Here is an 18,599-nt window from a genome sequence, read left to right on the forward strand (position 1 = left end):
ATCTTGTATAAGAACTCCATATTAGAAATAAAATAATTTATATCACCTCCATTTTTAATTTAAATTACTTTATTTTTATCTATATAAGATATATAAAATTATGTTATTTAATATGGGTATTGAAATATTATAATTATGGTTGATAGTAAAATATTTTTGTTATTAACATATTTTTGTTTTAAAATATCATATGTAAAATGAATTAGAATGAATTACACATCATGTAATATCAATAATACTATTTACTGTCATTTTCATATTAAGTAGTGAAGAAATTGTATTTCTTCCTCCTTGTAAAAAGTAAATTATTTTTTTTAACTCATCTCTATATTAAGTAGTGAAGAAATTACATTTCTTTGTTATACTAAAAGGTAATTTTTTTTTTTACTTTATGTTACTTTATATAAAATTAAGGTGCAAATTAAAGTATTGTAATTATGGTGTACATTAATTTATTTTCTTGTAATTGTTTTTAATTTGTCAATTTAAATTATTATTACGTCTGTTTGGTTCCTATACCAATAGGTGTCATATTTCATGATTGACTGTGGAAATGCTAAATATGATCATCATTTCCATGTTGCAAAGGTTCCATATTTTCCCAAAACAAAAAAACAAAAAAAAAAACAAAAAAATTTAAAAAATATAAAGAGGGTATGCCCTAAAAGAAGAATGAAAGGGCAAGAAAAATGAATTGGTCAAGAAAAAAGAAAATGAACCCCAAAGAAAGACCAGGAAAGTGGCTAGTCAAAATGCCACTATTGTACTACTTGTGGCAAAGAATTTCAAATCATGCAATCAGTGAATTTGTCACACTTGATGGGTGGCCCAACAGCTCAATCTTGGCCAGTCCATGTTTAAATTTCTTGTTTTAACATTAGAGAATAAAGTCTGTTCAAACAGTTCAAGCTTGGCAGATGAGTAAATAGGTAGAGAAACAAAGGAGCCCAACTGCTTAATCTGGGCCTTTGGAAGAAATAAGGGTAGACTTAGATAGGAGGGCAGTCAAAAGAAAAAGAAAGAAAGGGTTTGCTAGTTCAAATGCACCCAAACAAGATGAAGAAAAAATGTTAGGTGTAGCAGAATGGGTAGGTAATTCTGGTGTTGCAGAAGCAGGTTGCTGATCAGTTTAAAATGTGATCTATCTCATGAGTATCACAAACATCATGGAAAAGTGGCTAAAGTTCAGTGGAGCATTAATGATTTCCCCTCTCATTTCCCCAAGAACACTTACTAACATCCCCTCAAGGACATTGGGATCTTCTCAGTGGTCCTAGCTCATTTCATTTTATGAGAAATACTAAGTGAAACTTTGTGTTCACTTGTTCATAACAAGCCACATTTCTTGTGTAAAATAATCACTTCATTTCCCTTTCATTTCCCTAAAAACCTAAGTTTCTACCTTCTAAACTTAGCATTCTCCTATCATTTGTCATATTAACACCCTAACTTTATTATATAACTCCTATATAAAGTTTCCCTGCCCCTACTATATATAAATAACAAAAAAAAACCCAAAAAACATTATAAATATCCCGCCCTGGCCTAATATGGCTATATTTTAATTTTCTAGGGAGTCATTGGTCCACCTGGGGCCAATAACAACCCACCACGTGTTCTGCCGGGATTTGTTTGACCTTTGGTTAAACAAATAACCATAGTTCGCCGTGCAATAACAGTGGGATTTAATTAACATTCGGTTAATTAAATAACCATACCCGCATACCTCGATAACCCAAAGTTTTTTAACCCCGCAATGCATATAAAGCATTAATGTTTGGTGGGCTCCTGCGCCATAACTGCCTGCCACCTCCGCGTTCCGTCAACCGTCGGATTGGGCCCTCCCCATCCAACGGCTCTCGTTGATATCGGAGCCGCTCTGACGTCCGAACATTAGCGCCCGATAGAAAGCGGTTTTCCCGCCATACCCGGGGACGCGTGTCGTCAGCCCATTGCATCAGGCCCGTTCTGCCAGAAACCACCCCCGTACATAAGGCGGTGCGATAGAAACCACAAACCGCTCCCGCCTCCCGCTGACCATGTCATCCGCCCACGTCAGCGCCCGCGTTACCATTTCGTCTGCCGTATCTTCCATGTCATCCATCCATGTCAGCGACCACGTCATCCACCACATCACCTATCGTACTTCGCTACAGGACAAAATCACGTCATGATGACGTCAGCACAAAAAGCGCCAAAAAGCCCAAAAAAGCCCAAATTTGTTAAAAAGGCGTGAAAGTGATGGTTTTGTTTATTTTCTATTCGTTATACTGCGGGGACTGTGCATGCGAATTACATCCAATTCGCCACCAATGCTCCAGTCCGCCACCCAGGCGAGTTCACGCTGCAAACCAGGCCCCCTCAACTCAGTCTGCAACCACATTTCGTGCCAGACGCCTGTAAAACAGGTATTTACTCGATAGTCACCCATAAACCCTATTTTTATGAAATTTCTCTGTTACAATCACCTGAAGAGCTAAACTCGAGTTAAATGTGCTATTGCTTGCAAACCTCTGCACCTAAAGTCACTGTTAGACCACTGTTTCCAAGGAAAATCTGAAAATTTTGTTTTCCTCTGCAAATTGCCCGTTAAAACTGCAATTCAAGCCCATTTCCGTCGGCAAAATTTCCAAAAAATGCCTAAATATTGACTTAAAGTTGTCGAACTCACTTGCAAAGGAGCACCATTTCCTCTGTTATCCAGCAACTGATTAAACTCTACAGATCTTGTCTTTTCTTTTGAATCTTACCCACTGAGGCCATTCTCATACAAAATCCAGTTTGCAAATCCCTGTGAAAAACCACAAAGCCACTCCTCTGTTGTTCTGTTGTTACACACCCAAATTTCAATTAAAAACACAGACAGTTAACCATGGAAGCTCCAGTGGCCTTGAATGTTGCCCCCTTGAACGCACCACATAAGGAATTAGAATGGATACCCCTTGCTGATAGGGACTTTCAAATTAAGGATATGATGGGTGAGAAACCTCACCTGCAAGCCTTTTGTGAAGTTGGAAATAGTTACAGAAGCAATGCTAATGTCTTGGAATTTGGGAATCCAACATACCTATGTATTACCTCCCTTCAGTAAATGTGCTGCCCGATTTCATCCAATTATGCTTTGCAAATTATGAACCCACACAACGAGCAATCATGGCTCCATCTAGGACTGTACTTTTCTATATTACTCCTCAATCTATAAATGAGATGTTAAACTTCAAGCCAACTCAGCCTCTAGCTCCTCTCACCATGAAATCTTTGCTTGACCAAGCTGCCAAACTGCTCAGTTCATAGATTACCAAAATAGCTCAATTATTCATGAGACCAGAAAGCCAGCCCAGGAATCCACCTCCTTCTAATCAAATCTGGTTCAATGAGGCTGGTATACTCATTACTGATATGATTTCCTATATTCTGGGTTTCAAAACCAGTGAGCATATTGATGAAACTGTTTTGGCATTAATGTCCATATTCACTCCAGGACAGCCCCCTGCTGTCAAGTATGATTATGCCACCTTCATAGCAAATAAAATCCATGAGCAATTCATGAATTTGGAGAGAGAAAGAATGTTCAAATACACTTCCTACATATATCATTTGCTGTTGTACTATCAACCTGATAGTTTCCAAGTTCCTCTTAAAAGATTGGACCCCAAAGGTGAAAGGAGGTCTGTGATTTTCTGGACTTCAGTTTTCCATGAAGTCCACAACTCCCCATATACATACTATGAGTTCATTGACCTGTTCATATATCCAGCCACTTGTTTGTTGATAACAACTCCTCCTGCCAGGCTCTCTGCTGAAATGCAGAAAATTTTACATCTCTCAAAGGAATATAGTATTGGTGATTGGTATTTTTACCAAAACCACACAGTGATCAGGATTTATGGCTGTCAGTTAACTCCCTACAAGCTGCCGAAGTATGTCCCTATGAGACTCTTTGCCCTGGAATACTACCGGCAATTTAGCAGTTCAGATTTGACTCATTTCTACGGTGCTAGGAAAAAAGCACAGCTCAAGATAAGACATCAATTGGGCCCTTTTATCTTCAATAAAAGGGAAGAAGCCTGGGAGGAAGCAGATAAGATATTAAAAGATCAACTTATGCTGAAACAAAGCTTTCATTGGTCACCATATGACCCTGAACATTTCATAAGTTTTAGAAGAGTCAAAAACAAGCTTACAGGATATGTGCACCACAAAATCCCTGAAATTGAACAATATGCTAATCAACAGGAGTGGGTAGAAGGCACACTAGTTGAAGAGCTTACTGATGAAGAGAAATTAGAAAAAGAAATGAAAGGGCTTGAAAAAACACTTGACATGGACTCTTTTGGACAGGTGCCTTTCACATTGCCTCAAAACCTTGGAGCGGGCACATCATCTGCCACAACTTCACAACAACTTGCCCAAGAGAGTACTCCATCTGCAGGGACATCCAAAGGCAAGGAAGTGCAGCATTCAGAGTAGCAGAATACAATGGCAGACTGTCCAGATACAACCAAGGAGAAATGTCAAGGGCAAGGCCTTTCAACACAAGCAAAGGTAACTGAAATCCCTGTGTTACAAACTCCCCTCAATGAGGAAAGAGCCAAGAAGAGGGACAGGCAGGAAGAGACACCTATAGGTGGATCCACAGAACAACAAGGAGAAAAGAAGCAAAGGTTGAACCCTTACTCTGAGGAAGAATTGGCAGAAGAAACAGCAGGCAACTTAGGGGGTGAGGAGACAACGGAATAGCAGGCTCCTCCAATTTTAGAGACATCAACTAGCTCTTTTCAGCAAGAGCAAGAGAGGCAGCATGGTGTGGAGGTTACATCCACCAAACAGCAGAGCAAACAAGGCTCGGATATCAAGAAAGCATTCACTGAAATAAAGGCCAGAAATGAGCCAGTAAGGTTCCAGCTGTATAATCAATTGCTGAGAATGGCTCCCACCAATCAACAAAGGCTAATGGCAGCCTATGATATCCAAGAAGGGAAAATGACCCTTAGTCACTTCAGGCCTACAACGCAGCAGCCACAGTCAGCTGCTGATTATATTAGGACCAATCTGGAAGTCCTCGCTAAAGACATCCACCCAATGGACCAGATTGAGTTACATAAACAAACCGGAGAAATGGTATACTCTACCTTGGCAGACAAAGCATTATTGTCTCACAAACTGCAGAATTCATTGCACAATACTTCTACCCAAATGGAATTGGAGAAGGCCTCCTCATTAGCCAAGGATAATAGAATAAAATACTTGGAGGAGATTATTATGGAGCTAGGACATGATCCCAAGGATCCCAATGGCATACAGGCCTTAATTAAAAAGAAAGAAGAAGACATAGCAGCCCTCAGAAAGCAGCTCAAGCTGCCAATTACAATGCATCCTCAGACCACAAAAGTTGCACAACAGAAAGAAGAGGAGGATGTGGTAAGTTTGCTAATGAGGATGAATGAAAGGCTAGCAGAAACAGAGAAAGCCTTGGAGGCAGCACTGCAAGGAAAACAGGGAGAGTTGGCCTCTCAGCCAGCTCAAACAGCTCCAATTCTTACAACTGCTCCTCCTACAACTACAACAGCAGTCCCCCCCGTTGTCCCAGAATCAACAGCAGGTACCTCAACTACAGCAACAGTTACAGCAACAACAGCAGCAGGACAAGATGCCAGCCTGAGCATGGAAGAAATGATGAAGGAAATAAAGGCTCTAGAACTCCAAATGGCAGAGTTAAAAGAAGCCAAAGAAAAACTGGCCAAGATAGAAGTGAATTATGACAAATCAAAAATAACTGTGGCTGAGAAAACAAGAGAAGTAAAGGCCCTAGAAAATAAGGTAAAAGCCTTGGAGAAGGACCTTACTCTTCACAAAACTCTGGCAGAAATCAAAACTATTTTGTGGGCTAAAATTGGCCAGTCCATCACTGATCAATGGACATCAATTCAGACTATTCATGACCAGATTGAATTGATAGCGATAGCTCAATTTGAGACTCAAAAAGCCAGAGCATTATTGGCAAACAAGCCCGAACAGGCCAATAAACTAATTCATTTTTTGAATACTCATACCAGAGAGCAGCTAGCAGCTCTAGACATTCAGGACAGAACAGATACAATTTTGACAGTAAAAAAGGTGTTGACCATGAGGAATTTTGTACAAACTTTGGAAAGAAAGTGCCAAGAGATGCAAATAGAAATAAATGCCTTTAGAGAAAAGTTTGCAATGTTGCAGAGCAAAGGGTTACCCAGCTTATGGACCAGCAATGGATACTATTGACACATCAACAGTATGCTCACAGGGTAAATACCTATGTTACCAATCAAATTACAGCATCATCTAGCAGCTCAGAAGAGACAGTACCTCCCTCTGGACAGAGTTTATATGACAAATTAGAAAATTTGTTCTACATTGAACATGAGATAACACATCTTTTTGAAGTCCAGCCCAATTACTACAAGTATACTGAAGCTGATGAGACATTAATAAAATTACAAAGACACCAGTTGCCAACAAATCAATGGTGGAAAAGAATGCTTGAGGTTTTACCAAGGTAATTTTGGTTCTCTTTCTTTGATCATCTGCATTAAAGCAAATTCCAATATACGGGTCACCTATCAGAAAACCAAAATAACAAAGGAAAGGATTCACGCTAGAATGCGTTAAGGCAGAATCAGGCACAGGTGACAGGGCCGTGACAGCAATTCAGGAACGCAAATCAAAGAGACAGCTATCAGCCGACTAATTGGGTCAAAAAAGTCAAGCATAGCAGACCACCTAAGGCAACCAGTACAACGTAGTTACTTCTTCATTCATTACGCGTTGTTTTCAACGTCATTTATTGCCTTTGAAGAAGTAGATGGATAAATTTATTGCCTGATATTTTCCCTATGGGATATTTTTGTAACTCTTTTTTATAAATACCTCCTCAAGAGATGTATTGTTGTTGGCTGGTGAATATCATTCTGGACCTGCGCTGTAATTTTGAGAAACTTTCTGAATAAATATTGCTGGAATGCTTTGCTGGTGAATTTTCTGTTGTGGGATTAATGGTAGAAGAATATGTTGCAGAATTCTCGTGTTACTTCATGGATCAATAAGTCTTTTAACCCTTGTTTGTCGTTCTTATGTTTTACATATCATCTATATATCATATTCTGAATTGCAGGAAAAAAGGATAACCCAGAAATTGCTTGACTGTACTCTGTGTTCAATTCCTGTCAATTATTATGTTTTCTTCAGGACTAGCATAGGCAAGAATTCTTGACTGCTCTTGTCTCCCTGGTTCTTTCACTCTGAACATCATCAAGGAATTCTTGACTGCTCCTTGGTAATGTTTATTCAATTTCCCTCTGTTAGCATAATGAAAGATTATTTATTGACTTTCATTCCCTGACTTCATTTCATCTTATTCCAGCTTGAAAATTGTTATGTGTTTAATTATCTTGCTCTGCAGTCCTCCTAGTGCCAAAGAAACCATACCAGAGGTTCATTTTCAACTGACTCCATTAACCCAATGGTCTGAACTTCTCTCATCTTGCAGCCCTGTTCTACTGAATGTCACCTTCCAAACACCAAACAAATACTTGTGCTTCATAGCTAGCCTAACATATAACAAAACAAATCTAAATCAAAAAGAGAGAGCCCTCTCTGGTTGCAGATTGGCTAGAATCTGCAGCTAAAAGACTGGTTAGTGGTTACCTCGGCCGTATTCCCTTTTCTCAAGATCTTTTGGGGAACAACCTGAGTGATAACATCATTGGCGACTCCACTGGGGACCCTTTGAATGACTGTGTTTTTTACTGCTGTCTATTTTCTAAAGCTACAGATGGAACCTGAAGTTAGACAGGTAGCCTTTGAAACTGTTTTTGTTTGTGCATTTACAAGAGTAAATAAAAGCTGCTTCAGTCAATCTCCAGTATAGCTTTAGGCTTTAAAACAACTGTCTCAAAAATTCAATCAAGTTTCCCTGTATTTCAAAAAAAAATAAATTATTTTTAGCAAAGCTCAAAAACTTTTGTGATTCATACTTTCTCAGAAAAATATTGTAAAAAGCACTGTCCTTTAAACATTTCCAAAAAATACCCAAAACAGAACTAGAAGCTGGCTCCAAAGAAGAAAGTGCGTTACACTAGATCAAATTCCGACCCTGACACTCCAGTTATTTTTGAAAATCCTAACTTAATCTCCAAGACCCTAAGAAGACAAGAAAGTCTACAAAATTCTGCTGATGTAATTCTTGATATACTTCAGCAAAATTTGACCCAATCTCCTCCTGGAAAGGCAGCAGCCATCTCTACCATTGCCACAACTTCTTCCAGTTCACCAGTATCACTTCAAAACACCTCTTCCACTCCCTCATCCACCCTGTTTATCCTAGCTGTTATCCCTGTGCTACCAGCTGTTCCATTTATACCTGTAAGTATGGCAAACCGTTATGCTCCTTTACAATTGCCTGCAAATCCAAGGGCTATGCCTCAAGATTATCAAAGAAAAATTACATATTTTGATGGCATTGGCTCCTATACAGCCCAGCAACACACTAAGAAAATGATGGACTACTTTGAGAACTATGAAATCGATGACAACGATGTCAGAATGAAAATTTTTGTTCAAAGCTTAACTGGTGAAGTAAGGACCTGGTTCAGGGCACTTGGTCCAAACACAATTGCTGATCAGGATGCCCTGTACCAAACCTTTTTGAACAGATGGGAAAAGAAGAAGGACCCATTGCATATCCTATCAGAGTATGACAGTTTAAAAAGAGGCCCACAAGAAACTGTCCAAGACTATTGTGCTAGATTCAACAATTTGTACAATGCCATCCCTCAAAACCTTAGACCTCCACCTGACTTAGCCTTAATCAAATTCTGTTATGAAACCAGCTCAAGAAAAGATAGAAAATATAGATCAACGCCTTAGAATTCAGCCTCTTCGAGGGGGCAACCTCCTTTACATTACATAAATGAACAATTCTGGATGGTTCAAATGACAAAACCTCCTTTCTGTATATAGGAGTCTAAGGAGTCACAATATAACCCAGTCAACCTAACAATAATAATATAAAGCCACAAAACTAACAATAGAGGGATTCTATGGGGCACAGTAATAACAATATGGGGATAATAGGGGCACAACAATATTAATAAGGGGTACAACTATAATAGTAATGGGGTAATCACTAGTATTATAGGGACCCAACATGCCCCTCTCCTTCAAAAAAGTGTTGTCCTCAACGCTTGAAAAGTTCTGGATGCTTCTGTATAAAATTCTCATCCTCCCATGTGGAATCTTCAACGGATAAGTTCTTCCACTTGATAAGATACTCCGAAATTGATCGATTTCGTAGCTGTCGAGTTCTTGTTTCTGTGACTGCTTCCGGTTCCAATATAATTTTTCCTTCCTCGTCAAGTTCTGGCAATATTGTTTGAACTGGGAGCTTGTCACCTATAACCTTCTTTAAACATGAAACATGGAAAACTGGGTGCAATCGAGAATCTGCGGGAAGCTCCAATTTGTATGCCATAGTACCAATCTTTTGCAACACCTTGTATGGACCATAATACTTTGGCGATAATTTATTATCCTTCTTAGCTTGCTTGAGGGACATTTGCTTATATGGTTGTAGCCGTAGGAATACCCAATCACCTACATCAAAACTTCTTTCGCTACGATGTTGATCTGCCTGTTGTTTCATTCTATTTTGTGCCAACACGAGGTTATCCTTTAAGAGTTGGAGGACTTGTTGTTGATGTTCAATGTGATGTTCCACTGCTTGAACCTTAGAATTTTCTCTTAAATATGATGTGATGGATGGTGGCTGATACCCATAAAGTGCCATAAATGGGGTCATTTTTGTTGATGTATGGAAGGAAGTGTTATACCACCATTCAGCCAGAGGCAACCATTTGACCCATTGTGTCTGTTTATCAGATACAAAGCAACGAAGATATCCTTCCAAACATTTGTTTACTATCTCAGTTTGCCCATCAGATTGAGGATGATAAGATGAGCTATGAGCTAACTGAGTACCAAGACAAGAAAATAATTCTGTCCAAAAATTTCCAGTGAAAATGGGATCTCTGTCACTTACAATAATCTTTGGGTTTCCATGTAGCTTTTGAATTGTTTCCATAAATGCAGTAGAAACTGTACTAGCTTTAAATGGATGTGATAATGCACAAAAGTGTGCATACTTGGTAAGTCTGTCAACTACCACCATGATGACACTCTTTCCCTCAGACTTGGGTAAACCTGTGATAAAATCCATTGAAACCTCCTCCCAACGTTGGCTTGGAATGGATAAAGGTTGTAATAGACCCGGTGTCTTAATTGTTTCAACTTTATTTTGTTGGCAAACCAAACATTCCGCCACAAACTTTTGAATATCTGCTTTAAGGCCATCCCAAAAAAATTCCTTCTTAACCTTGTGGTAAGTTTTTAAAAATCCTGAGTGCCCTCCTAAGGGAGAAGTGTGCAATTCCATAAGAATCTTTTGTTTTAGATGGGAATTCTTACAGAGGTATAAGCGATCTTTGTACCATAACGAATCATTTTGCCAGCTAAATGTATCAGACATACTGGAATCTTGTTGTAACTTTCGAATAAGTGCCCATACTTCTTCATCATTCTTCCATTCCTCCCTTGCTTCGTTTATCCAATCTGGTTGGATAATAGAAATGGCGCACAACAATGCTTCGCCATCCTCATCCTTTCTTGAGAGTGCATCTGCCACCACATTTTGCTTCCCTTTTTTATAGATGATTTCAAAGTCATAACCCAACATCTTTGTGACCCACTTTTGTTGCTCTTCAGAGGATAATCTTTGTTCTAAAAAGTATTTAAGGCTATCATGATCCGTTTTTACCTTGAAGTGTCTTCCCATTAGGTAGGGTCGCCATTTCTTAAGTGCATGGAGTATTTCCAACATTTCCTTCTCATAAATAGCTTTGTGTAAAAGCTTTCCCTTGATTGGACGACTTTCAAAAGCAATGGGTCTTTCATCTTGCATTAAAACAGCACCAATTCCATTTCCTGAAGCATCACATTCCACAATAAAGGTTTTTGTGAAGTCCGGTGTAGCTAAGACCGGTGCTTGGCACATTGCCTCTTTAAGATGTTCGAATGTCTTTGTTGCTTCTGGAGTCCATGAAAATGCATCTTTCTTCAATAATGTTATTAGAGGTGCTGCTATTCTCCCATAATTCTTAACAAACTTGCGATAATACCCTGTCAACCCAAGAAATCCTCGCAGATGCTTTATGGATGTGGGAATTTTCCATTCCTTAATGGCTTTAATTTTGCTAGGGTCTACCTTAACTCCTTCATGAGATACAATATGACCCAGATATTCCGCCTCTTGTACTCCAAAGAAACATTTGGATCATTTTGCATATAATTGTTTCTCCTCCAATAGTTGTAGCACCCTGTCAACATGTTCAACATGATCCTTCCAAGACTTGCTGTAGATTAGTATATCATCAAAAAATACTAACACAAATTTTCTAAGGAATGGTTTGAAAATTGAATTCATAAAACCTTGAAATGTTGAAGGTGCATTGGTAAGGCCAAAAGGCATGACCAAAAATTAATAATGAACCTCATGAGTTCTAAATGTTGTTTTCGGAATGTCTTCAATCTTCATTCTGATTTGATGATATCCTGAACGAAGATCCAACTTGGTGAAGTAAATTGATCCATGCAATTCATCCAGTAATTCATTAATGACAGGAATGGGAAACTTATCTTTAATAGTGAGCTTGTTGAGCTCCCTATAATCTGGACACATGCGCCATGATCCATCCTTCTTGTTCACCAAAACGACTGGAGCAGAGAAAGAACTTTGACTTGGTTGAATTATACTAGCCTCTAGCATTTCTGCAACCATACGTTCAATTTCACTCTTTTGGGCATAGGGATATCTGTACAGCCTGATGTTTGGATGAACACTTTCTGGAATCAGATGAATAGCATGATCATGATCATGAATAGGTGGGAGACCTTTGGGAGTCTCAAATACCTTGGAATGATTGTCCAAGACTTTTTGGAGATATGGAGAAATAGATGATTCCACTGTGGACACATCTAGCGAACATAATTGTGTAATTACACCTCTTTGTTCCTTTTTTAGAAGCTTTGTCATACCGTTAGAGCTGATTATCTTTCCTGATTTCCCTGTAATACCCCTTAATTCAACTTCCTTTCCTTCCACAGAAAATTTCATGAAAAGTTCTTGAAAATTAAAAGCTATTGTACCCAAGGATTGTAGCCATTGGACTCCTAGTACAACATCAGCACCTCCCATTGGAATGGAAAGCATTGGGCTAGTCAATACATATTCTCCCATGGATAGCTTGATATTATGGCACTTTCCTGAGCAATTTATTGTTCCTCCATTTGCAACCATCACTTGACACTCTGGTGCTGGATATAAGAAGCAATTCAATTCTCTTGCTACCTTACAATGAATAAAATTGTGGGTACTTCTTGAATCAATCAACACTATTACCTTTTTCTTCTTGATTTGTCCTTCTATCTTGATGGTTTGAGGAGTGGTAATTCCCACCAATGCATTACAAGATATGGTCGGATTCATTTCTTCTTTATCTAGGCTTTGTTCCTGGAGTATATCCTCTTCTTTTGACCTTTCTTGCTCCTTTTCTTCTTCCTCTTCACAATCTATGTAGAATAATTTCTTCTCGGCACACTTATGACCTTTAGTGTATTTGCTATCACAACTGTAACAAATCCCTTTTGCTATTTTTTCTTCCAATTGTTGTGGTGTCAACCTTATAGGTTGTGGAAGACTAGCGGCAACAACACTTCCATCTTTATAGTTGTGAGTGGTATGCTTCCTGGTTGCCATAATTTTGCTTTCCATTTTTCTTGCTAACCTGAATGCCTTCTCTAATGAATCAGGTTCCCAAAGGCGAACATCATGTTGGATATTATCCTTTAAAGACCCTATGAACACATCACTCCTATGCTCCTCTGGAATATATTTTACCCTTATGTTCAATTTTTGGAACTCCTCAGTGTGCACCATTATTGAACCCTTTTGTTTGAGACTTATCAATTGGCTAAAAAAGTGTTGCTTTTTGTATCCTCATAATGTGCTATCAATTCTTCCGTAAAAATTGCCCAAGTGATAAATTGTTTACGAGAGAAAAGCCATTGATACCATACAAACTGATTTGGTTCCAAATATAAAGTTGCCATACGTACCTTTTGTATGTTTTGCACATTATTGAGATCGAAAAATTGCTCCATCTGTAATATCCATGTTGCGGGATCCTTGCCATCAAACTTCCTCATATCGATTTTTGGAATATGGTGAGTCTTTGATCCAACATTAGAGTCTATGGAATCATGATTAACATTTCTTTTGTTCTCATCATGAGTTTCCTTTACTACCCTTTCACCATTAGTGACCCTTTCTTGTAGAAACTTATTCATATTTATCTTCAATTCTTCCATGTCTGTCTTCAAATCTATCTTCAAATCATCCATCTTAGCGTCCACGTCATTCATCTTAGCTTCTACACCTTTCTTTAAACAATCCATCTTAGCTTTTACGCCTTTCTTTAAACCATCCATCTTAGATTCTGTTCCTTTTTGTGCAAGGGACAGTTGTTGCACTTTGTCTTGTAATTTTGATATATCATGTTGCATTTCTTCCTCTTCTTCATGAGTCATGCTAGAGCTTTCAGGTTCCTTACTAGGTGTTTGCATTTTCTTTCCTCAGGGCATCAGTTACCGATAATAATGCTCTACTATGCCCTTTGAATTCCTTCAAAATAAATTTTCAAACCAAGCTTAAGCAAAAATTTAAGAAAATCTACACACATTTTTTCACTTTGTAGGAGCTGGATATTGCCTCTGATGTATCTCTGTACTTTCCAATCATCTAGATCTAAATTTGTGAACTGCAGTAGCCCTCTGTGTCCTCTTTCCAATGCCACAAGTCTGACCCAAATTGGATTCTCCAAGGAAGAGTTTTGCAAAATCTCCCACAGTGACTTGATTATAGACTAGTTCAGTAGAGCGAACTTGTACGACTTGCCATGAGTCACTATTCCTACCTTTGGATCTGAAAAATTCATACAAGAAACTAAAGTCCGTCCTCTTTCTATACCTTCTTACGAAATTTCAATCTAATCCCCAGAGAGAAAGTTATGATGCTTTTCCCAGGTCACCTGTTTGGAATGTAATTCAGGAGTCTGCAAAAAGACCAACTTCCTCAGATCATATTTCTGCAAATATAGTGCGAATAGCTTTGAAATTCGGACCCGAGGTTCAGTGCGATTTCTTCTCAAATGGGTTTTTTCTGCAACTTCTGAAACGTCGCAAAAAAAACGTTATAGTGAAAATGTCACGATGATCTGTTTGGAGCAGCGAAACCCTAGAATCCAAAGCTCTGATACCAAATGTTATGAAACCAACTCAAGAAAAGATAGAAAAGATATATCAACGCCTTAGAATTCAGCCTCTTCGAGGGGGCAATCTCCTTTACATTACATAAATGAACAATTCTTGGATGATTCAAATGACAAAACCTCCTTTCTATATATAGGAGTCTAAGGAGTCACAATATAACCCAGCCGACCTAACAATAATAATATAAAGCCACAAAAATAACAATAGAGGGATTCTATGGGGCATAGTAATAACAATATGGGGATAATAAGGGCACAACAATATTAATAAGGGGTACAACTACAATAGTAATGGGGTAATCACTAGTATTATATGGATCCAACAAATTCCTTGATGGATTTGACTTTGACATGGCATATCAGCTAAGGGAAAGAGCTCCTGCCAGCTTGGAAGACATGCAGAGCATAGCTATTAGTGTAGAGGCAAATCTGATTTCTAAAAGAGCCCGAGCTAGAGTTGAAAGAAGGACCACTTTTAAAGAAGAGCCTTCAGCATTTGAATAAAAACTAGATGCAATCATCAAAGGCATGGATAGACTGGGTGATAGAGTGGAAACTATTGAGAGAAAATCTTCTTGGGAAGGTCAACCAAGTAACACCACTAGAAATCCAAACTTTAGAAAAAATCTAAATCCTAACACCGGGAAGGTTGGCCCTAATCAGAATGTCAGACCTCCGTTTCAAGAGAACTATGCCGAAGCCTCAACCACTAGTGAGCCAACAGAGGACACCCAAATCAACCTAATGGGTTTAAACAGTGAGCAACAAATCTTTCTAACACAAGATGACCAAGAGGCTCATAATTTCAATCAATTTCAAACTAATTTCGGAGAATCATTTGATTTCAGAGAAGGGTACGATGCAGCAGTCTATGAGGTCCATAAACAATACAAATTAAGGAGCAGAACAATAGATGTGCTTGAACCTAACAAGCTGAAAGATACCAAGCAGCCTAAGAAAGCAAAGGATAAAACTGTGCTGACAGAACTTGTTATAGACAAATTTGTGCCTTACAGCAACAAGCATGAATTGTCAATAATCCAAGGGATCCAAAGTTCCCTAAACATGATGTTCCTACCCCTAGAGGAACAAGGTCAGCAAACCAACAGCTCTCAGATCAGTTCTCCACCTGAAAACACTCAAAAACAAGCAATCCTGAAATCAAAGCAGGTGCTCCACTAGGCTTCTGCGCTGAAACTCAACTCCTCCATGGTGTACCTGCGTTGCAAAGCAAGTGGAACAAAGGCCACCTGCGCTGAGCGAGATGGGACAAGTGGCACACTGAGTCATTGCTCTGGAATCTTCCAAAAATGACACTTGGATCAGGTATTTCGCCTTGTGATGAGTCAAAGGCTCTGTTTCTCCAAGTGGAAGCAAGGTTCTCCAAGTGGACTCAAGAACTGAAGATCAACTAAAGATTAACTGAAGAGAGAGAGGACACAAGGCAGCTACACATCAGTTGCAAGCTGACTCATCCTTTCTCAATTCATCTATATATTGAGCTCTCTCCTATGAGCTCAGGAGGCTGGAATTTTGTGCAAAGTAATGATATGCTGTTGGTTTCACTATAGAACTATTGGGTGATTGTTTGAGAGAGGTGAAGAGGAGAAATTCTTTCTGCTGGGAGGTGTTGCTGGGTTGGAGCCTTCAATGGTTGTAATACTCTCAGAACCTTTACTTCTTCATTAATAAAAGCTATTGAGGTTCTTCTATGTGCTCTTGTTTCAATAATATATTGTGATGATTGCATGTTTGGTTTACACTAATCCATGAACCAGTTATGATTGCATGCCTCTTGTAGTTTCCTTCTTTGTTATTTTGCAGGATCTCATTGTAGCTGGGCAAGCAAAAGAACAAGGAGCTAGGAGCAAGCGGCCAAAGAGAAGAGTTTGGATTCGACATTAAGCGCAAGGCAACGGTTAGTGCATTTCTCCATTCTCTTTTGCTTTCATAAAGAAGTAAACCTTAAGTAGTTTGTTTTACAGTTGTTGCTAAGGAACTATCACCCTTAGAGTGGGATAGGGTCATCCGAGTCGGATACTTCTCCCTACAACAAACTGGCGACTCTACTGGGGAAAAATTGGGAGAACCTCACAGCATTAATGGTAGCAAGTCACTCTTGAACATGACACTTTGTCCTCCGTATCACATCGGGTTGGGTTGTTTCATTCACCGGTCTCATAACCATGGTCCTCGCCACACCATCCACAATTGGGGTAATGCTACCGATCCATCACATCAGTGTCGTTATATGTTCAAGAGATGTGGTTCTGCAAAGAGTCAACCGTGTCCCATCCACTGCCATACATTATCCTTCATCCGCTTCATGACCGCCACCCTGAATCATACATCACAGTTTGTTTTCACCTCATCACAATCACTAGCTCCGTTCCGTGTCACTGATGTGGGATTCATTAAGGCCCTCCTTTGACGGATCGCTCCTTGTCGACATCAGCTCATTATCCAAGGAGTTGATCTAGGAACAACCCCTTCAGTACTTTGAAGCTTGCATGCCTCAATGGCAAGTTTCTCACTTCCGGCGACAGGTATACATCAATGACCTTTGACCAGAGGATTTTGCATGGTGGTCGACGCCAAGTCCTTTATTCCCACCATGTGAATTGTACTGCTGTACCTTGAGGGTCATCATCCTTATCGGTGATTCCTCTCGCGCTTGTTAACGGTTTACATTATTGGCCGGTAATCAAGCGATGTCTTTCCATGTTCGACTTCGAGAAATTCTCACATGGATCGACTTGTACATCGAGTGAAGATCGGAAGAGATTGAAGACCCCGGATCTAGTTTCATCCATCCGGGCTGCGATATATATTCAGGATATAAAGACATTTGATATGTACATCATTGCAGCAGATGATCATCCTTCTCAAAGGATGATAATTTCAGCAGAGAATTATCAGTCTACAATCAGACGATCGTCTGTTCTATGTACCAAAATGTATTTATAAAGCTGAGCATGGGAATGCCCGCCTCAGCTAGATCATGAAAATGTATGAAAAATAATGTATCGTATTGTATCTTATTACAGGACACCTCTCAGCAGATTGAATGAACTTCGGATCCTCTCAATAAAGCATTTCACCCGGTAAACGACCTCATACTTTAGGGGGCATCTGTTATAGACAAATTTGTGCCTTACAGCAACAAGCATGAATTGTCAATAATCCAAGGGATCCAAAGTTCCCTAAACATGATGTTCCTACCCCTAGAGGAACAAGGTCAGCAAACCAACAGCTCTCAGATCAGTTCTCCACCTGAAAACACTAAAAAACAAGCAATCCTGAAATCAAAGCAGGTGCTCCACTAGGCTTCTGCGCTGAAACTCAACTCCTCCATGGTGTACCTGCGTTGCAAAGCAAGTGGAACAAAGGCCACCTGCGCTGAGCGAGATGGGACAAGTGGCACACTGAGTCATTGCTCTGGAATCTTCCAAAAATGACACTTGGATCAGGTATTTCGCCTTGTGATGAGTCAGAGGCTCTGTTTCTCCAAGTGGAAGCAAGGTTCTCCAAGTGGACTCAAGAACTGAAGATCAACTAAAGATTAACTGAAGAGAGAGGACACAAGGCAGCTACACATCAGTTGCAAGCTGACTCATCCTTTCTCAATTCATCTATATATTGAGCTCTCTCCTATGAGCTCAGGAGGCTGGAATTTTGTGCAAAGTAATGATATGCTGTTGGTTTCACTATAGAACTATTGGGTGATTGTTTGAGAGAGGTGAAGAGGAGAAATTCTTTCTGCTGGGAGGTGTTGCTGGGTTGGAGCCTTCAATGGTTGTAATACTCTCAGAACCTTTACTTCTTCATTAATAAAAGCTATTGAGGTTCTTCTATGTGCTCTTGTTTCAATAATATATTGTGATGATTGCATGTTTGGTTTACACTAATCCATGAACCAGTTATGATTGCATGCCTCTTGTAGTTTCCTTCTTTGTTATTTTGCAGGATCTCATTGTAGCTGGGCAAGCAAAAGAACAAGGAGCTAGGAGCAAGCGGCCAAAGAGAAGAGTTTGGATTCGACATTAAGCGCAAGGCAACGGTTAGTGCATTTCTCCATTCTCTTTTGCTTTCATAAAGAAGTAAACCTTAAGTAGTTTGTTTTACAGTTGTTGCTAAGGAACTATCACCCTTAGAGTGGGATAGGGTCATCCGAGTCGGATA

This window comes from Pinus tabuliformis, chromosome 4_2, assembly GCF_031772625.1.
Source record: "Pinus tabuliformis cultivar Carrire ecotype Pingquan chromosome 4_2, CPIR1, whole genome shotgun sequence".
Taxonomy (NCBI): domain Eukaryota; kingdom Viridiplantae; phylum Streptophyta; class Pinopsida; order Pinales; family Pinaceae; genus Pinus; species Pinus tabuliformis.